Here is a 12,971-nt window from a genome sequence, read left to right as displayed (position 1 = left end):
TAACCAATGTCATAAAACAATATGTGTACTACTGTTTCATGAGAAACTATTTGTTCTGTAAGCCTTCACCTGAAGTACAATAAAAAAAAAAATCTATGTAGTTAGTTAAAACAGCAAAAACGTTTTTGTAAGATCAGTTTACATGTATCAATAAACCTACAAAGCTAAAACTCTTAAAAAAAAAAGGGGGGGGCTGCTCTAAGTGTACTGTGAGGCATTAGTGATTTAGTTGTAGAATTCTCGTCTTCCATGAGGGAGACCCAGGTTCCGTTCCCAGACAATGCACCTCAAGCCCTCTCGCCATCTGTCTGTCAGTGGAGGCTTGTGGTTTTCTATGATGCTGAATAGGTTTTCCAGACTAAGACAGAGTAGGAAGAAAGGCCTAATAATCTATTTCCAAAAATCAACCAATGAAAACACTACAGATCACAGTAGTCTGATCCACAACTGATCATGGGGATGGTGCAGAACTGGACAGCATTGTGTTCCATTGTGCGTGGGGTCACGAGGAGTCAGGGGCCAACTTGATAGCAGCTAACAACAACTAAGTGTACAAACCCACGTGCAGAGCTGGCAAACATTTGTGCAATGTATGTGTAAGTTTGTAAGGCATGCAATAGCTAGGGAGCTGCACACAGGTGGTAACAATGGACACTTGTGGAGAGGGGAACCAGATGGCTGGGGATAAAGGACCGAGAGGACTTTCTACTGTACACACCATTGTGTCTTTTGATTTTTGTACCTAGTACATGCAAAATTGAAAATTTTTCTAAAAACGTAAAAGAAAATACGGGTGAAGAAAAATATCCTCTCTGGGAACACCAGCTCCCAAAGCTGCCCAGCTCAAACCTCGGGGCTCCCCAGAGTCAGTTTCAGAGCCCCCAGGGCCAAGCATCCTCCTGCGCAGACACATTCTGAGGCCAGGTCACTCTCCCACACATTTCACACACCTGCCCAGCCCGGGAACCTGACACTGCCTGGCCAGACTCTGACTACTCCCTACTCCTCACTTAGCGCTCTCCCCATCGGGTCTCCCAGCCCTACGGACCAGCTTTGTTTTTCTCTACCACCCTGAGCTCATACAAACCCCAGGGCCTTTGCACTCGCAGGTCTCTCTTCCTGGAATGCTCTTCTGGCTGGCAGTAGGACAAATGTCACCTACTAAGGGTGGCCTCTTGCTGACCAACCTGGCTAAAGTCCTCTCTTTGTTACTCCATACTTTAGCCCCATGTTTGTCTTCTGTAATCATCTTATTTGTTCACTCCTTCCTGGCTGCCACCTCACTAGAAGGGGAGCTCTGAGAAATCAAGGCTTGTCCTGTGCACTGCTGGACCCCGAGTGTCTACAATGGGGTCAGGCACACAGTGCTCCATAGATATTCATGGAATGAAAGCATGTGGAAATGAATTTCCCAGATTCAGAACTGAATCCCAAGCTGATGAGCTGATCCTAAGGAGGATCCCAAGACCCTTTAGGAAATGGTAAATATTTTGTTACATATATTTAACACGATAAAAAAATTAAAAAATAGAAAACCTTTACAAGATGGAACAGTGTCCCCAAAATACACATGTGCCTCCTAACGGGACCACAATAATGAGCCCCAGAGTGTCCACAGCGGGGCCATCGACCCTCCTTCCATCCTCAGGCCTGGGGGCCCAGCCCTGATGTAGAGCTGGTGCCCGGGAGATGGCTCAGGGCATCAGGTCACTGCCCTTGAGGGACCCCCAGGCTGGGGTGTCCACTTGCAGACCAGGTTTCTTCCATAAAGTGTTAAGCACTGTGTAGGACAGCATGGGGGACAAGGGACCAACATCTAAGAACTCCTACAAATCCACCAGAAAATACACACGACTGTAAGGGAAAGGCTAGGGGAGGGGCTGGGACAATCTGGGTCCATCCCTGGGAGGTGTGGACAGTCTGGTGGGCACATATTCATGCAGAGGGGTCTCAGAGACCTAGATTGAGAGGAAAGGGTGAGGGACTGAACAAGAGAGAAAGCATAAAGCCATTTACACAAAATGACAACACAGAAAACACACATTTTACAAACACACACAAAACCATTAGAATAGTTCCCAGAGAGGTGACTTGGGTGCCCACGTTGAGGAAGAATGAAGAGCTAACCCGGCAAAAGAAGGGACATGAGCATGCGTGTGACGAAGTAAGTCAATAAATGTTCACTGAGCACCTACAATACAGCAACCAGTTGCCCTGAGTTGATTCCGACTCATAGAGACCCCGTGTATATCAGAGTAGAACTGTTCTCCATATGGTTTTGAATGGCTGTTTTTTATGAAGTAGATTGCCAGGCCTGTCTTCCAAGTCACCTCTGGGTAGATTCGAACCTCCAACTTTGGAGTTAGCAGCCAAGCGCGTTAATTGTTTGTACCACCCAGGGACTCCAGCCACAAAATGCCAGGCGCTACTCTAGCCACTGAGTATACCCATTGATGAAGACAGGCCTGGCCCCTCCCCTGAAGAGTCTGAAATCTAGAGGTGGAGATAGACATTAAACAAACACCCGAAAAATGCTGAATATGAAGAAACACAGTGATGAAGTCAACTGCAGGGAGCTGTGAGGGCCTATCCTGGGTGGATCCCAACCAGCCACCAGAAGGGTTCATGAGGCAATGGTGTTTGAGTCGAGCGAGGGGAGCACTTTGCCCTGGGTTGAGTGGGAGGAAAAGCATTCCAGGCAGAAGGAAGAGTCTCTGCAAAGGTCTGGTGGCAGGAAGGAGCATGGAGAATTTGAGGACCTTAAATTCAGCCATGCAGATATAGCTGGTGCAGAGTGAGGAGGAACATGGAGCAATATGAGGCCACAGCATAGGGAGCCCTGTTGACTGCAGGCTTCATTCTGAGGACAGTGAAGATGCCAGACATAGGGACTAGCGCTGATCCTGGGAGACTGACGAGTGAGGGGACTGTTGCAGTGCCCCGTGAGGGACAGAGCTGGGAACTGGGACAGTACCCTTCCCAAAGGGACCACAATAATGAACCCCAGAATATCCTTAGAGGGACCACCAACCCTCTGGCCTGGAGAAAACACCCTCCTGCACAGCCTTATTCCAAGGGCCCCCTGACCTTGGAGGTGGTGGGATGGGGATGATGATAGTGGTGGAGGAAAGTAGAAATTGAGTGGGGGGTCTAAAAGGTAGAATAAGAGGACTTGCTAATGGGTGCAGGAAGGAGAAGGAGATGGTCAAGACCTTAGAGGTGAGAAAGGGCCAAGCGTTGGGTGAACAATCCGTGTTAGTGTCTCAGGGCCTGAAAGAGGAGCTGCAGAGGTGGGTAAAGGGGCAGGGCAGAAAATGGTGAAAGTGTAAGGCAGCCCAAGGAGCTTGAACTTGATGCTGAAAGCCAGCAACAGGGAGCCAGCACAGTCCCAACTCCTCTGTCCTCACATCTTACACCCCAACCACTCAGCACCCACTCCCCAACTCTCCCCTCCCCTCCCCTCACTCCTGTTCCTAAGCTTCCTCCTTGTCTCTCCTCACCCACCTCTTTTCCTCTCTGCTTACAACTGTGCCCTCAAAATGGAGGTAGGTGGCAGGAACGTCAGAGAAACTTCTACTTCAAAGCAGAATGCCCCTCCCCTTCTAAAATAGGGACCCTGAGGTCGCAACCTCAGTGGAGAGGCATAGGCCGAGGTCACCCAAGGAGGTCAGGGGCCAGGGACACAGCCAAAGGGACACAGCGGATTAACCAGTAAGCAAGGTATGCACCAGGTTACATTAGGCAAAGTACACATGGGCTTACTCGTGCCTACTTAAACTAATCTGTAGTGCACAACAGGCGAAATTGTGCACTACAGATTAGTAGTAAGCACAAGTAAACCTGTGTGTACCTTGGTTATTGGGTCATCCATTCTGGAGGGCAGCAAGGTGAGCTGAAGGGAGACTCTGGGGTGATGGTGCCACCTCCTGGCAGATAGAGGAAATGCAGCATCACGCCTCTGCCTGGGTGGTTAGGGGAACCTGGTGCCCTTGGGCTGTACCTATACAGGTCTTGGTGGGGACCTTGTAAGGGGGTGTCTTCCTTTGCTGGTGGTGATTGCACCATTCCTGGAGGACCATTCAGTTCTGGATGCTTTATTTTTCAGAGTGGTGTTGATAAGCCACTCTCACCCAGGGGAATTGCTGATGGACAAAACTACTTTAACCGCCCCTGCTCAAAACCCTCCCATGGCTCTCAGGTTTGGACACAACCTTCTTAACACAGCATATAAGGCCTTCAGGATCTGGCCTTGACTCGCCTCATCTCAGGCACGCCTCATTCCCATTAATGTGAGCCCCCCCCAAAACACACACACGCGCACGCATGCACACACGCACGCACGTACAAGCCTCCATCCCTTTGCACAGGTTGTTTCCTCTTCTTGGAACACTCTCCCCTTCCCCACTGGTTTTCCAAACTTCTACCCTTCTTTCAGGTCTCAAATTCCCCATCTACTAGCAGGAAACCTTCCAGCACCTCCACATTAATCAGGCAAAGGGGGCTCCATGTAGTGGGAAGAGCATGTCTAAAGGCCCAAGGTGCCTTCAAGGAGATGGGAGAGGGCCGGCATGGCCAGAGACCAGAGAGGCTGATAGAGCTGGCGGGGCTGTGGCCACAGACCCCACGAGGCTCGTGGGCCATGGTGAGGGGCTGGGTCCCCTGTGAGCAGTGGGAAGACAAGATTTTCTGCAGCAAAGGACATGGTCAATCGTGGTTGGAAAAGACCACACATGGTTACCAAGTAGGAAAGGCACTGAGAAGGCAAGAGTGGGCTTGGGGGGAATAGGTAGGGGCTGCATGGGTGGGAGATTATGGGGGCATGGACCCCTGAGCCCCCACTTCTTGCTAGTTGGGTCCTGCCAGGGCTGGGCTCCCAAATATGGGCTCTAGCCTCCCTGGACAAGGAACAGGCCTGCAGGGTGCCAGCTCAATGCCTCTGCCTGACTTCCCTGAGGGACCCTGGGTCACCTCAGCATGTTCAACCACACTAGCCCTGACTGTCTGGAGTGACCTCCCTTCTCATTCCTTGTCCAAATGCTGTCTGCCCCTCTGAGCCAGCACCTGGCCATCCTGTTCTACAAAGGCGGAAGCTTAGGTTCAAAGTTGGGAAGTCAGCTGTAAGTGGCAGAGATGGGACTTAAACCTGGGTCTGTCTGCCCTTCCCACCAGACTAGGTGGCCCAGCAGTTACATGCAGGGCTCCATTCTTTACTTGATGGCTGTGTGGCTTTGGGCAAGTTGCTTTACCTTTCTCTGCCTCAGTTTCCTCTTCTACAAAATGGGAGTAATCATACTAACCCGACCAATGGGATTTGTGAGGAGTGTGGAACGATGCTTATAAGGAGCCTGGCACAGCATCAGGCACACAGTAGGTGCTGAATAAATAGCTGCCATTCATATAAATACTGTTCCAGGAACTCAACATGCTCACTGGGGAAATGGCTTCAGGCTCCTGAATCAGGGGGAGGAGAAAGGGAGCTCCAGAAGGGTCGGCGAGGGAGGCGAAAGCAGAGAGAACATCTCTGGGCAGGCCTGGAGCTAAGTCACCCTGAGTTCCAAGCACAAAGTAGGTGTCAAGGGCAACAGCTGTGAAAGGCCTTAAATGCCACACTAAGGGACCACCAGGTTCTGGAATCAGAGAAGGCACGGTCACTGCCCAAAGCCCAGGGGTGGTCTCCTCTCTCCTCACAGGTGACGGCACTGATCTTGGAGTCCTGAGGGATTCTGGACAGCGGAGGAGGACAGTGGCAACAGGGAGCACAATCTCAGTCTTCAGAGGGCTCCAGAGTCCGGATACCCCTTCCCCGGCCAGGAAACCACCCCCATGTAATTCCCTGGTTAGTCACACGGTGGCGATACTGTACCATGAAAGCCTAGTTTGCCCGTCACAGCTATTCCAAAAAACTATTCGTCAAAACAAATGTCTTACAACATCTGTCTGAGGTAGAGTACTAAACCAGTTGTTTTCCTGTCAATTCTGACTTATGGTGACCTCATGTGTTACAGAGTAGAACTGATCCGTAAGGTTTTCAAGGCTGTGACCTTTTGGAAGCAGATCGCCAGGCCTTTCTTCTGAGGAGCCTCTGGGTGGGTTTGAGCTGCCAACCTTTCAGTCAGTAGTCCAGCACTAATCGTTTGCTCCACCCAGGGACTCCTAGAGTCTACTAGTACAGGTAGTCCTTGACTTACGATGGGGTTTCTTCAGAACACAAGCCAGTTCTGCGATAAGTCAGATGTATCTTTTTTTTTTTTAATTTTCATTATCATTGCCTTTTATTACCAGTATCTTTATAAATCTGATCTTTGTCTTTGTGGGTTAGAAACATTACATATAAACATCTACTAGTAAACATCTGAGAATGATAACATCAGAAAATTATGCATTGCAACATTGTATCTAGTAAAAAAAACCCATTATCCCATTGCCTTGGAGTCGATTCCGACTCATAGCAACCCTATAGGACAGAGCAGAAGTGCCCCATAGGGTTTCCAAGGAGTGGCTGGTGGATTTGAGCTGCCAACCTTTTGGTTAGCAGCCGTAGCTCGCCATAGGTCTTAACCACTGCGCCACCAGGACTCCTAGTAAAAAATAAAACCAAACCCACTGCCATCGATTCCAACTCATAGTGACCCTACAGGACACAGTAGAACTGTCCCATAGCGTTTCCAAGGAGCATGTTGTGGATTCGAACTGCTGACCTTTTGGCTGACCTTCTAGTTAGCAGCCATAGCCTTAACCACCAGGGTTTCCTAATAAAAAACAGATGGTCATAATTGTGGTTCTACATAATTTGAATACTTTGTAAGTCGGAGACTACCTGTATTCCAATTTACAAAGTGAAATGATAGCTCAGAGAAGTTAAATATTATCCCCAAGATCACCCAGTCAGGATTTGAACCCTGGTCTGCAGTAGCTGCCTGTCTGAGGATGCTTCAGTCTCCTGCCCCCTACACTGGGCAGTGCTGCCTTCACTAAGCTGACAGGCCAGAGGAGAACTTGCCTTTTCTTTCACTTTGTGGAGTTTAGTTCACTTATGTAGCTTTTGCACTGGGGGGGTAGGGTGATGTGACAGTTTCCGTCCCTGGGGTAGAGAGCAGCTGGGCTGAGGGCAGGCCAGGGCCTCTGTTCCCAAAGCCCCATAGCTCACCCCTACAGCAGACTAGGCTCCAAACCAAACCACCAAACCCCCTGCTGTCGAGTCAATTCCGACTCATAGCGACCCGATAACAACCCTACAGGACAGAGTAGAACTGTCCCATAGAGTTTCCAAGGCTGTAAATCTTTACAGAAGTGGACTGCCACAGCGTTCTCGCAGAGCAGCTGGTGGGTTTGAACCGCCGACCTTTTGGTTAGCGCTGAGTTCTTTAACCACTGTGCTACCAGGGCTCCTTGCCTAGGCTCCAGTGACTATGAATTCTCAGGCCCAGCTGCAGAAGAAGGAGAGAGCTAACTTTCATCTAGCACCTGCTCAGTTCCAGGCACTATGCCCACATATAATAATCAAGCATCTACTGTGTGCTAGTTATAGAAAACCCAGTACTCCAAGCTCTTGGAACCCAGAGCTTAATAAATGTTTATTGAGTGAATAACTTATGTTGAGCCTTAGGTACCTGTAAGACATCCAGGTGGTGAGTTTGGAGCTCTGGGAGACGTCTGGGCTAGAAATTGAGGCTCAAGCTGGGAGCCTTGAATGGGGCCCTGGGGACCTGTTTCCCGGCAGGAAAAAGGGGAGGTTAGTTCATGAATGGAGTCTCCGGGTGGTGCAAACAGTTAACGCCTCCAAACACCTCCTTGATTTGGAGACATAGAAAATAGCTTGCCACAGGAGTAAAAGGGGACAGGCAAGAGTGGGATGCCCTGAAAAGTTTGCTGGTTCCAAGGGGATCAACGGAGGCAAATGCTGCCGGACGTGAAGTAGGAAAGATTATAGAATGTCACAGAATTCGGCCATAGTGGAATTGCTGGACTGAAACCAGACGTAGTGAGTAGGGAGAAGGGAGGCCAGGGCAGTGGAGAAGTGCCCGGCTGGAAGGAGGTTGAGATTTTTTCTTTTACGAATGGGAGAGATTTGACACCGTTTGTAGGCTGCCCGGAAGCAGCAAGGCGACAGGAAGGGGCTGGAGCTCCAGAAGAGCGATAGGAAAATGATGCACAAAGACCCCAGGAGGCATTACGGCGGGAGCCAGAGCCCACGAGGAGGGCTGGTCCCGTCCTCTTCCTCCTTTCTTTCTCCTCCTAGGAGCGCTGGGGCGGGGCTGGTGGCAAATTCAGATGAATAGGCTGCATAAAACGCCGATGGAGTCGCTGGCTTAATCTGGGGCACTCTGGGCGTTAATAGGAATTAACAGCCTTTATCAGGCGCTGCCCAGCGAACAAAGACCGCCTCTCCGGCTGCTCCACGCCCGTGCCAGTTGCTCAGGTCGCGCGGCCCACGACCCTGGTTGCTGCTGATTGGCCCGGGGAAGACACCTGACCGTGCTGGCCAATCTGAGGCGCTCTCCCAGGAATGTAACCCCACGTGTGGCCGGGAGCGGAAGCCGGCGCTCCTTTGGGGCTGAACGACCGTGTGGGCCACGTGCGTTCTGCAGGGCTGGCGGGTGTGGAACTCGCAGGCGGAGGCCTGGCCTCCCACCATAGCGTGGCCGCCTGCCCCCGTGCCAAGACCTCGTGTCCTTTTGCTAAATTCTTCCCGTCTCTCTCACCGATTCCTGTGGCTCAGCCCCTGTGGGTGCCCTTGAGTCCAAAGTGGTAGGTTATCAGAGCTTAGGGAAGGAACTGTGGTAGCTCCATGGTTAAACCCTGGGCTGCTGACTGAAAGGTTGGCGGTTGGAACCCACCAGCGGCACTGTGGAAGAAAGACGTGGCGATCTGCTCCCGTAAAGATTACAGCCTAGGAAACTCTATGTGGACAGTTGTACTCTGTCCTGTAGGCTCACTATGAGTTGGAATCACCTTAAAGGCATGTTTGGGAGATTTGGAGGCCAACAGAACCAAGTTCAATTCACTCGCCCACCATGTGACCTAGGGCAAGTGTTTAACGTCTTTGAGCCTCAGGTTTTCATCTGTAAAATGACCAAGCAGGTTTTTTGTGAGGATTAAATATGACGATGACTGTCGAGCTGGCCTGGTACACAGCTCTACATAAACTTTGGTTCTATCTTTTAATGATTGTGGGTATTCCTACCCTAGAGGAACTCCCGATCCCATCAGTCACCGCCTTAGCTTAAGGCAATTTTTTATTCTTGTCCCCCTTTGTTGCCATTAGGTGCTGTTGAGTCTCCTCCTACTCACGGTAACCCTGTGTATAACAACTAAAGGTTGCCCAGTCTTGCGCCACTCTTAAACCAAAACCTATTGCTGTGGAGTTGAATTACAACTCATAGCAACCCTTTAGGACAGGGTAAAACTGCCTCACAGGATTTCTAAGGCTGTAAATCTTTAGTGAAGCTGACTGTGACATCTTTCTCCTCTAGAATGGCTGATGGGTTCAAACCGCCAACCTTTTGGTTAGCAGCTGAGAGCTTGAACGTTGCACCACCAGGGCTCCTGTGCCATCTTTAATAGACTGTAAACTGCTTATCATTAAGGGTGTGCCCTTATGCCTTTTAAGTATAGTCTTCCTCCCCCTCTCTCCCCATAATCCCTTCACTTGGTCTGACTAGGGTAAACAACCTACAAAATCAGAAGACAGAGAATACGAAATCATAGGATTTAGATCACAGAAAACCGCAGCAGTATGGTGAAAATAATTACAATAAAACCGGGGTATACTGGAAAAACATCTTGTCAAAAGGCTGCCACTCACAGTTCTGTAAACTCTGGAAGATCTTGACCTGTCTTGAGCCTCATTAGAACAATAATCATGACTACAGCTGTTGGAGGACTCTCCAGGTGCCAGGCACTGTTCTAAGCTCATGTTAACTAATCTTCTCAACAGCTCGATTTCACAGAGAGGACACACAGACACAGAGAGGTTCTGTAACTTGGCTAAGGTCACACAGCTATTAAGTGGCAGAGATAGGGGTTCAAACCAGGCTACTCGGCCAGAGTCTGTGCTCATCACCTCTCTGACACTGGTGCAGGCAACTGGCACACCAAAGACCCACCACACAGGACTCTGGAGGGGACTAGGGCTGACAGCAAGGGCTTCCACATCCAGGAAGCCAAGGAGGCCAGTGTGGCTGAAGGGTGGAGAGTGAGGGGAACAAGGTGGGGGATAAACCTGGGCTTGCAGGCAGGATCAGATCTCTCAAGGTCTCTCACAGCCACTGTGAGGAGCTGGAGTCAGCACAGAGGAAGCCTGTGACTGGGTGTTTTGGGGGTGTTTCTGACCCATCATAGCCACAGGCCTGGAATCAGAAGGCAGCAGGGGCGTCTCTTACTGTGGCTTCATTTCAGTCCCTGCCCAACCTGGAGGCCCAGGGCCCATCATAGCCCTAAGTCCTCTGGCTGCCTCCTGGGTTCCCTCCTTGGTCAGGGCTGGAGATGCCACCACCTCGAGGCCCCCCAGCTCCTCCTTTCTGGTCTCACCATTGCCTTAGGCTCATTAATATGACAAGCCTTCTGGCACCAACCACATCCACCAATTAGCAGGGCTATCCAAGTCCTGTACTTCCAGTTTTGATTTCGAAGATGTCCTGTCATTTAAGGCCTCTGCATGTCTTCCTGGGTGCTTGTTGTCAACTCTAAACTCACCAACTGACTTTCCAGGGGAGGGTCCTGGGATTTTTTGGTGAGGAGGGAGGGAAGGCAGAGCCTTTGTTGACTGTCAGATCTCGGGTGGTCATCTCATTGGTCCTGTCTTGCCCCTGAATCTTCTGGAAACTCTCATCACTCTGGAATTCTCCTCCTCACATTTCCTGGGTTTTCTCCCTTCCCTTCACCAAAGGCTTCAGATTCTGTCTCTTCAATGATGACCCTCAAGGTACTCTCTCTTGCCTGGTTCTTCCTCCAGATCTTCAGACCACGTTTACGTCCAACTGGTAGCATGACGCCTGCCCTTGGATGTCCTTCGGACTCTCCAAACAGAAAACCAATACCTGCCTTACTGAAGAAGACTTCTTGTCAAAAAATACTTAAGCCAAATCTAATCAAGACCCTGATTTAATGTCCCATTTACAGGAAATGCAGGGGACATAGGAAAAGTTAAATGATGCCATGAGGAAGCATCAACCAACTGCAGAACATAAGGCATTATCAGGATAACTGGCCCAGTCACTTCAAATGTCACATTCTAGATTATAAGTGACTTAAGAGATGCAAAGACCAAATGCAATGTATGTTCCTTGATTAGAATATAGTTCAGAAAAACCATCTACCAGAGGTATTTTGGGAGACATTCCGAGAAATTTGACTATGGAAAAGCATATTAGATATTAAGGAATTATGATTAAATGGTATTCTGGTTATGAAGGAGAATGTTCTCATGTTTTGGAGATGTTTGCTAAGTGTTTAGGTGAGAAGTATGTTTCTAACTCACTTTGAAGTGGTTCAGGAAAAAAACTATAGGAAGCAAACATGGTGAAATGTTAGCATATTTTGAGTCTAGGTGTCGTCGGTTATATTTTTATATATATATACAATTTTTCTGTGTGTTTGAAAAATGCCGCAATAAAATATATTTTTTTTAAAAAAACAGATCCTATTTCCCACCCCTGCCCCAGCCTATTCCTGCTGATCTCCGTATCTCTGGTGGATGCCACCATCCCTCCAGCCACCTGGTCATAGCTAGAAATCCAGACCCACCTTGACTCTTCATATACCTTCGTGTTCCCATCCAGTCTCCAGGTCCTGCCAAATCTACCTCTGAATCCCTCCTTAGTCTCCACTTTTACCCCCATTTCCCTGCCACTGCCATGGCCCAGACCCCGGCTACCTCTTGCCTTGACCATGACCCCAGCATCCTCTGAAGTCGTCCTGCCTCCACTCTCATCCTCCATACAGTCTCAGGGCAATCTTTCCCAACGTTACAGCTCATTGTGGTGCTCCCCAGCTCAGCAGAATTAAACCCCAATGCTTTGGCGTCCTTCATGGTCTTCTCTTGAGGAACTCTTTAAACTTCTCTCTCCTCTCTCCCCTTTAGCCACATTCAACTACTTGGTCCCTTTATATCCTTTGAGAATATCTCCCAAGAAGTCCTGAAGGCTCAAGAATATTACAATTTTTATGGGTTGAATTATGGCCCTGAAAAATATGTGTTGAATCCTAACCCTTATATCTTGTGAATGTAATCCTGTTTGGAAATAGAGTTTTCCTCATTACGTTAATTAGGTCATACCTGAGTAGGGTGGGTTCTAAATCCAATCACTTCTGAGTTGTGAAAAGAGCAGATTAGAGATACTCACACATAGAGGAATCAAGGAACGTCCAGGACTACCAACAAGAAAGTAATCAACATAGCTGAGACTCTGATTTGGACTTTTAGCCTCCAGAACTGTGAGAAAATAACTTACTGTTCTTTAAAGCCACCCACTGTGGTATTTGTGTTACAGCAGCACTAGGTAACTCAGACACAAATCTATTGCCAAAAATGTAGAGACAGCAAGACCAGAGACTAAGCTTATTGAGAAGGGCAGACATGTGGGTTCATCAAGCTGGCCTGAGGGCCTACCTTTGCCAGGTGAGTTCCTACATGTCATTCCAGCCTTGAGAAGATACCACCTACAGGAATAGCCCTGTCTACCCTCCCTGCAAAATTCCATGCTATCCTGTGTATGTCCAGGGGTGGCTGGCACTGAGGCTTTAGAAAAGTCACTTGTGGCCCAGGGACCTATGCTTTGGCTTCACTAGTGCCTGGGCCCCAAGGCCACGATTTCACATGCTCTCTCTAGCACCTCACCCCCTGACCCCATATTTGTACCCCTACCTTCCCAGAACCCTGGAGGAGATTCAATCATGAATGGAGGGTGTCCACTGGTTAGGCCCAACCCTGGGCTCAGGTCCCATGGTCACTCAGCTGTTCTCAGCTTTCT

Source organism: Trichechus manatus, unplaced genomic scaffold (assembly GCF_000243295.1).
Source record: "Trichechus manatus latirostris isolate Lorelei unplaced genomic scaffold, TriManLat1.0 scaffold00011, whole genome shotgun sequence".
Lineage (NCBI taxonomy): Eukaryota > Metazoa > Chordata > Mammalia > Sirenia > Trichechidae > Trichechus > Trichechus manatus.
Note: the sequence above shows the minus strand (reverse complement) of the source record.